The following is a 9,194-nucleotide window of genomic DNA, read 5'->3' as shown; positions in this document are numbered from 1 at the left end:
TCATTAGAGTTTTGGATCAATGGAGAATTTTGCTTTACTGTGAGGTCCCTAGGATTTCTATATTTTCCAACCAAGTCCCTGGAGACCCCCCCCCCCCATCTCTTCTTCCTCTGGCACCCCTCTGCTCCCCTGCTCTTCACCGCTGCCGGTGCAGAGCACCTCCCCGCCGCCGCTGTGCTGCTGCTGCCGCCCCACGTCCTGCTTGGGAGTCTCCACGCGTCACTCTCCCCCTGTCCCTGTCCTGTTTCCCCTCTTTGCTATCCTCTTTTGCGCACGCCACGACCACCCGAGCCACCGCCGGCCACCACCTCGCCACCGCCGTGGATAGCTCGCTGCAGAACCCCAGGGCCTTATCCTTCGCGCGCGTTAGCACTACAAGAGCCCCTGCAACCCATTCCCCAGGTTCTTCTACCGTGTCCCCAACCCCAGACCCCCGATTACCACCGCCGCCCGCCCCTCCCCTCCGGTGAGCCACTGGCCGCAGTGGACAACCGCCGTCGACCGCCCATTAGCCCCACCGACCCCCTAGCAAGCTTCCCCAACTCCTGCTCGTGCTCACCAGCCCCTTAACTGCCATCAATTAAAGCCGGAGCGCCACTGCCGGCGACCGCCGCCCGCTGCCGCCCCCTGATCACCGTGGAGCACCCCTTCCCGACCCTCCTTGACTCCAATTGACTCTACCACTAGCTTCCCCACACCGCCCTGAAGCTCCCCGACCCCTTGCTCGCCGCTCACGACCGCCGGAGCACCGCCGCCGCCGTTCTCCTCCGCCGCCGGTCGCCTGCTCCCGTCGCGCCGTCGCTACAGGCTGTCCCACCCCGATCCCGAGCGTCTACAGGTGCGCATAGACTTGGTGATGCTCCCACGCCCCTCCACCCTCGCCGCCGGCAATCGCCGTCGCCGGATTTGGCCGGTCAAACCTGCGGCTCCCTCTCTGACCACGGCTAGGGGCCTCGGGTTGAAAGATACAAAAGCCCAGCGGGCTGTCTGTAAAGCCAGTGACTCAAGGGAATAGTGTCATTAAGGACGCCTTTGTTATTTTTGCTGCAAACTTTGAAATTCCATAGCAATTCAACGAAAAATCAGAAAAATACAAACTAAAATTTGTTGGATTCCTTAGTCTAAGATCTACAACTTTCATTACAGGTTGACTTTCAAATTCTAAGCAGTTTTTACTCTAATTTAAATATTAAGTTTAAGTAGTTGTAGACTATGAAAATGCTTAGTAAATAATAGAAAAATGGTAAAAATGTAAAACCAATTGAGTTAGTTCTGCTTTGATATGTAGTACTTAGAAAAATAATTGACCTACTGGTTGTATAATGTTTTTATAATGAATGAGTTTAATCATGGATAATGCCTATTTAACCTTGTGTATTTAATATCTACAGCTCTAGATGCTTAAAAATTATGAAAATATTTTGCAGTGTTGCTCTTGAGAAGTATAACCTATGCACAAAAATCTAGAGCAAAACCTTGTGTGTATATACAGTTATAAATAATACTTAATGTGTTAGTACTATTATTATTTATCCTTGTTGCCTAATTTCTGTAAAAATAAAATCTTGATAAATTTACAATGGCTTAGACATAGATTAATATGTGATCAGTAAAAATTTCAACCCCAGTGCTATGGTAGTTTATTTTGTAAAAATAAAACATGTTGTCTAGTGAAGCTAATTAGGTTAGTTTATACCCGATAAATGACTGCCCAGTAAAAGAGTAAATGGTACGTGTGATGAGTGAACTGTGTTTTCATTAGATTGCAACTTTATTGTAAAGTAAAATGAAACTGTATGCATCTCTTAAACTACATCTTTGCATATCATATAGACTCAACTACTCTCGCCGACGGAAATTACAAGCTAATCCCGGAATCAGAAGTGGAAATTTCTGAAGACCCCGGGAACGTTGTCGGAAATCTAAATGAAGCTCCAAACCAAAGTTCAGAAAATTTTGACACTCCTACCCCCAACCCCACTCACGAAGGCAAGCCCCGGACATAACCCACTACTTTATTTACACTGCAATCTATATTTATTTATACCTATCTATGCATTAAGTTCTTAGGAGTTGTATGGGAAACCCTAATTGCATTTTCCTAGGAACCAATGTATTGAATACTAGAACTTGAGTTCGAATAGCTGCTACGCTAATAGGACCAGTAGAAGTCGGGTGATTTCCTGTCACTCGCGCGATATAGGAGTTGCAATGTTTACATTCCTGTAATCACTATAAGGATGACGGATGGGATTTATGTGATGTATCAGGATGATACCCCGTCTGTGTTGATGAATTTGGTTAAGGTCGCAGTGTGTGGTAGCGGTGGTTAAGCGTTTTAAAGTACTAGCCACATGCCGCGAAATATGGTAAGCGGTAAGCCTAGTAACCAATCGGCCCGAGTAGTGGACATACCTCCCACCACTCCTATTTGGTTTTTCCGGTCACTCACTTTGACGTGTGGGAATATGTGTTGCAGGACAACCAAGAGTACGGTCGTGTAGTCACACTACAGACGTACGTCCTGCACATTGGATGTGCGTATGGTCCTGCAGTCGCTTGTGGTGGATCTGATCCACGAGTCGGAATGAAAGGCAAACGGTTGCTTTGGAACAATCTCTGAATGTTCCAAGCGTGTGAGTTAGGTTTACCCTTGCAAGGCTTAAATTCGATTCAGGAATCGTCCATTTCTCGCGGAGATTGAGACTGCTTGATCCCTTTGCCACATAGAGTAACAAGAGCAACTTTATGGTTACCAAAGATGATGTTTGGCTAAAGATTCAACCATACTTGAATAGCTATAGGTGCTCATCTAGAATGGATAATCACATAGAACTTGAAGGCTAAAATTTGAAATTCAGGATCTACTCTTTATTGCTTTTCAGCTGAAAACTTTACCCATCACCCTTAAAGCCTTCATAAGTCTAGTTACTTGGCTAAGTATACCATAAAACGGGTAAGCCTTGCTGAGTATTAGATTACTCAGTCTTGCATTGTGACTTTTTATTCAGGTAATCCCCCTGAGGACTCTGCTCTGCCTATGCCATGGCCTTACACTCTGCCCGATGGTTGGTCCGTGGAGTGGGACCCGTCCCCGGCCAACACTGATCCTACCGAGTGATATCATGCCAGGGCTTAGCATTGTATCCGTACTGGCGATGTGTACAGTGGTTCTGGTTTAAATTCCGCTGCTGTGAACTTGAAAACTCGAACCAGTTTGTAATAAATCTTATCAGTGGAAACTGATATTACTTTTGACAATGCATGTAATATAAATGCCTGTGGTGTAAAATATGACGGTGATTGTGTCTCTGGACTCGCCTTCGTGCGAGATACCTTGTTTGATCCTGCATTCGATGGTTTATCGGGACGTTACCCGACAGGCCAAGGGATTACACCGTTTGAAGTACATTGGAGCCCTTGAGAGTGGACTTGCGTACTTGAGCCGGTGTAATTCAGGTTGGTTCTGCCACAGAAGACCTTCGATACTTCACAAAGAATATATACGAAAGCTTGGTGCTTCGGCTTGTCTTAAACGTCGAAGCTAGGACAGTTCTTCGGCAAATTCTTGATCTTCTTGACCACAAGGGGGTAGTTTTTGCTAGCAGCTTCAGATTATGATAGAACCAGTAGGAGTTCCAGTCTGAAGGCCATTTATTCTTGTACGCCATCACAGGGCCGAACACAAACTCATAGTACGTGAAGTTATAACATCTGTACTGGGCTTCGACTTCTTGGCCATCGAATGAGACCTAGCCAGCAAGCGTGACCAACACAGTCTTCGGTTGGTAGTGTACCCGGTGAGCGGAGGCTAAGCCTTCGGCTGATGGTTCGAGGCAGCAGGCCTTGGCTAGCCACAAATAGAAGCTCAGCCAGATGAAGGAATTAGGCGTCAGCTAGTGCATGTATATGTTGTACGACTGCAGAATCTATACTAGCACAGGGTCCATAGGGAATAAAAGACCTATGAAGAAGAAGTCCCTAAAACAACAACTTCATCTGGTCAGGGGTTGGCGGAGACTAATGTAGCACTGGCCTAATCTTCCGATAGGTATGGTAATCTCGATTGGAGGAGACTCGACGTTGCCGAACAGGACTTCTAATCAAACACGATTCGAATCCCTACAACCATTACACCGCTGCTCTATTGGTTATCAACCAAGCACAACTCAATTGACCTCATCTAGAAGGCTTTTCCTACAAGCGAATCGAAGAACACAAGCAAGAAAGGACAAACAAGCAATCTGAAATTGCAGATGTGTATAAAGCAAAAATAAATATGGGGTTCAAGCTCTGATCACAAAAGGACTAATCACCACAGTGGTGTAGAACAAGAACGGAGGCCCTGATTCACAGCAAAAGGACTCGACATCACAATTATAATGAAAAGGATCTGTTTTTCGATGGAAATCTAGAACTAAACAAAACCAAACCCTAATGTGGTGGCGTCTACTGAATATATGCTCCAAGCGTCGACCTAGACTCCCGGTCACGCCCCTTTTGGGCTTCAACATGATATACGGGCCAGTAGCCCAAAAGACAGCGGCGCAACACCCTGACAGATTCTGCACATCCACTTGTTTTGATGATTCCCGTTGATTTAGAAGGAACTTTTATTTGGGACCGGTGCCATTGGAACATCCAAATGGACTCCGTATGCCACATGGGCATCATTTTTTGTGCGTGCTGCTCCTAGACTCCGAGGTGGACTCGAACTTTAGTTGTTTTGGGCCTCCACCTTGGCGACTCCAACTGAATTAGCCTTGGGCCTCCTTCTTTACTTGGACACCCTTGCTGGACTCCTTTTCCATATGATGCGTCAATCATGGTCATATGTATGGGTGTCATGTCCTTATTAGAGACCTCGTCCTTTGGGAGCGCACGGCCTGCTTAGTCGGCGATCAAACCTAGACTCACCATATTGGTGACCAAGGTCTTCGTCATTTGGCTCCGACCAAGGAAGGTGGTCGGAGGAGGTTCGGGCGATTAGCTTTCGGTGCCTTCACCTTCAAAAGAGCGGACAATCAAGCGCGAAGATTCAGCTGAAAATCGGTGAAAGGAGAGCTCTGAAGGGTTCCAAATGTGAGAGAGCGCGGTGAAAATGACAGGAGGAGGGGCTTATATAGCCCTGAGCGTAGCCCGACAACAAAAGGACAATCTTGTCCTCGCACATAAAGCCTTCATTTATTATGAATAATATGATTCCAAGGACTGAGGGGGGGCTTCCCGAGTCTTTTCAACTTTTCACCCCTCTTATCTTTCCAATTTTTTCCTCTTCAATCATTTTAGGTTTTTTCTTTCCCTTCTTTTTCCTTTATCTTTGGCAGGAACGTTGCGGATCTTTCCACATAGCAGCTACTTCGTGGCAAAAGATCAGAAGGGTGGCGCTTCAGGCCGCGTGCAACACGCCGAGTTGTCGAGGACTTCAGCCTCCCAAGGAAGGCCCTCGTCCCCGAGGGGCAACTGTTAGAGATGCCACCTTCGGATCCTGCCGAAGAGCCGAGGAGCCGAAGGTGAAGACCAACTTTCAACCGGGCAACCCAAGGGCAAGGAGCTTCGGAAGTGCACCGAAGGGTTCACGGCCGAAGGGGTCCTGTAGGGTTAAGATGACAAAGCCCCCGCATAATAACTCGACGTCGGACCGATCGCCCATGACTTGACGATGGTCGGTGGACAAAGGCCAAAGCAACGAATGGGCCTCGGAGAGCTGTAAAGTAGGGCTAGAGAGGAAATTATTGTATGCCCCTGGAATATTCGGAGAATATAGTCGTTAAGGGCCAAAAAGGTGTAATTACGGAGAGGGTAGGTGAACCGCCCCTATAAATATCCTTGTAACTGTAACTAATGGGACGGTTGATCCCTGTTGAATAGAAAATTGGTTTCTACTCTAAAGATGTTTCTGTGTCCCTATTTGTGTCGGTGTAGTTCTTGAGGCTGTTGTGGTGCTTCTTCTCTAGGTGTTTCCATGACTTGATGAAGGCTAGTGGCCGAAGGTCAAAGCGACGAAGGGGCCTCAGAGAAAAGGATCGGACCGAAGGGCGTGTTGAGCTATAAAGTAGGGTTAGAGAGGAAATTACTGTATGCTCCTGGAATATTCGACAATATAGTTGTTGAGAGGCATAAAGGTGTCATTATGGAGAGGATAAGTGAAACACCCTCTATAAATAACTGTCTATCTGTAACCGATGAAACCGTTGATCCTTGTTGAATAGAAAATTGGTTTCTACTCCGAAGGTGTTTCCGTGTCCTTGTTTGTGTCGGTGTAATTCTTGGGGCTGTTGTTGTGCTTCTTCACTCCGAAAGGTACTCTCCACTGACATTGACCCCACACGTCATCCTCATGTAATTTTAAAGTGCGTGTACGAGACTATCTCTCGATCAAGATAGCTCTTTTCTGTTTTCTATTAAAATAATTTGAGAAAATATTGTATTAACTAGCTCATATACAACCATTGCTAGCTCATATACAACCATTGGAGGAGGCCTTAGAACCGCAACATCGCTTTGCTATATTTACAACTGGTTAAGTACATATGGTTACTTAATATCCATGGCCTCTAAAATGCGGGACCATCTCCCTGCATAATTCTATCCCAGTTATTGCTATTGAAGTTAGCTTAATTACATCGAGCAGTAGTACTCGTCATCTACTATTGTCATTTTCGTTTCATTACCTTACTGTGGGTCCCACAATACTAGAAAGCTATATACATTTACGTACATGCAAGTAGAGTAGTAGACTGATATCCACACATGCACATATATATGCATGCATGCAAACCTATAACGACAAATCTGCTCCACAAAAATTCTCTAACCCAACAAGCAAATGGACGCCTTCCAGCAGGGAACGTTTTAACGATTCATAGGCTACCTCCACACCATGGCCAAGCTACATATACATACATTAGCTAGGATAATAAAAATTTAGCAATGCTCACCAAGGTATATTCAAGACATGTTGAACTTCGCTTAGCTTACCTATGAAGTTCAAGTATAACTAAAATTAATTTAGCTTACTATATCTCTTAACAAATAATTAATAACTCGTAAAATCTAGGGTATTACAAAAGATAAAGATATTCTTGTGGTATCTTAAAAGAGGGGTTATTTTGACAAAAGATAACTTAATAAAGAGGAATCGGAAGGAGGCAGTAGGTGCGTTTTCTGTAACAATGACGAGAATATACATCTTTTTTTCTATTGCCATGTGGCAGAGTTTGTTTGGAATGCTGTTTTCTTTACTTTGGGGATACAACCACTTACTAGCGTTACGGACACTTTTTTAGATTCTCGACTTTGAACATTCATATTCATATAGAAATATCTACAGCCAATCGTTATAAGAGTTCTTAGACTCTAAACCTCAAATAATGATCTAAAAACATAAGAAAGAAAACTCCAAAACAAAGTAAGAAATCAAGAAGACTAAGCTTCAATCCTTCTCTTCGTCCACGTTCCATACTTACATAACCTTCACGCAGCACCAAACCACCATATATCTCATCTTCTTAGAAACTTGATGCCCGAACGTCTGATGCTACTGAGGTAACTAAGTCAGATCAAAGGACCTTCAAGACGACGCTACAATAAGAAAACGATATAAAAAATACCATCGCCACCTCATCCAGCAAGCCAGAATTGGATTTTCACCCGAAGATCTATTAATATTTGCAAACGCCACCACGTCATCCGGGAAACGACGCCTAAAAGCGTCATAGTTGTCAACATAGACACAACATCGGTATGGAAGGGCTTTTGCCAGAAACGGCTGTCGGCGGTACTACCGCCCCACGAGCGATGCCGCAATTAGAGTCGAGGGAAATGACGACCTTGGTGGCCATACCGGATCGGAACCGGTGGCCGCGGTAGCGTCCACGCAAGCCCAAGCCGTGAGACTGTAGGCCTCCATGACCTGAGTGCCAGCATGCCGTAGCCCTCGGGCAGCCCTGCGAAACTGGAGCGACAATGGCCTCCCTCTCCAGCAGGCCTGCACGGCGGCATTCTGAGGGCCGGCCTCCTCCTCCGGCAGCCTCCAGTAGGCCTCCATGTTGATGAGCTCCACCAACGAGCCATCCGGCGCGAGGCAGGATCCGCCCCAGCCTACCCGCGCCGCCGCCCCCGAGAAGGGGCCTGCAAGTATGCCGCAGCCGCGTAACGGTCACGCGGCCGCCCATCGACGGGAGGGGACCGGCAGCGAGGAAGCGATGGTGGGATGGAGTGGCGGCAACCGGCCGGCGCTGGGACGGACTGTAGGGCGCTAGATCCAGGCGTGCCGGTGTCAAATCTGGGCCTTGCCTGACCGGAGGAAGCTACGCCGGCTGTCGGCCAGCGGATATCGGAAGGAAACACCGGAGAGCAGATGGGGGAAGGGGGATTCGAGGAAGATGAGCCCGCCATCACGCGGGCTTCCGGTGGCGAGCTCCGGTGGCGGCACGGATAGGGGAAGGAGAAGGCCGGGACGAGAGGAAAGGCAGGCGGCGCTTGTCGGTGTTTTACCGCCTGCCCACTGAGGGTTATACCCAAGGTGGTAAGTTTTAGGTAGGGTGACACCGAGATCAGGAACTCGAAGTTGCAAGCAACACAAGGTTTAGACAGGTTCGGGCCGCGATGTGCGTAATACCCTACGTCCTGTTTTGTGGTTCGTATTACCTTGGGTGTTGATGTGTTTTGAGAGGGTCCCTGCTCGCCCTTATATATCCGGGGGGACAGGGTTACATGAATCCTAGTCCGACAATAGCCTAGGAATCGTACTCGAGTACAACTCGAGCAGCTTCCTTCTGTATCGGCTAATTCTACTTCGCATGCGAGTAGAATACAATACAGATAAGGTATAGGACATGTCTTATCCCCTATTCTTGTATGAACTACGTTATGTACACAGCCCCATTGTCCCGGGTCTAACAAGCCCCCGAGCTCTTCGTAGCTGAGTACTGTAGGCTCCTTGAGTACTTCCGAAGTAGTTTTCGACTTCTTTTGAAGCTCCATCTTGAAGTTCTTCTTCGAGTACTTCCTTGGCTCGATCGAAGCTATGAGGTGCTCATGCCCCGAATTACTTCTTTGGTATGGTGTGCGATGGAAAATCGCACTCCATATGGAGTAGCCCCCGAGCCTTAGGTTGAATCGAAGAATCAGGCTGAGGGTCACATTAGTCTTGAATCTTCCTTGCTTACTCTTCGAATATATTCAAAAAA

Source organism: Panicum hallii, chromosome 9, assembly GCF_002211085.1.
Source record: "Panicum hallii strain FIL2 chromosome 9, PHallii_v3.1, whole genome shotgun sequence".
Taxonomy (NCBI): Eukaryota; Viridiplantae; Streptophyta; class Magnoliopsida; order Poales; family Poaceae; genus Panicum; species Panicum hallii.
The sequence above is the reverse complement of the archived record's forward strand: the minus strand, read 5'-3'. Positions refer to the sequence as shown.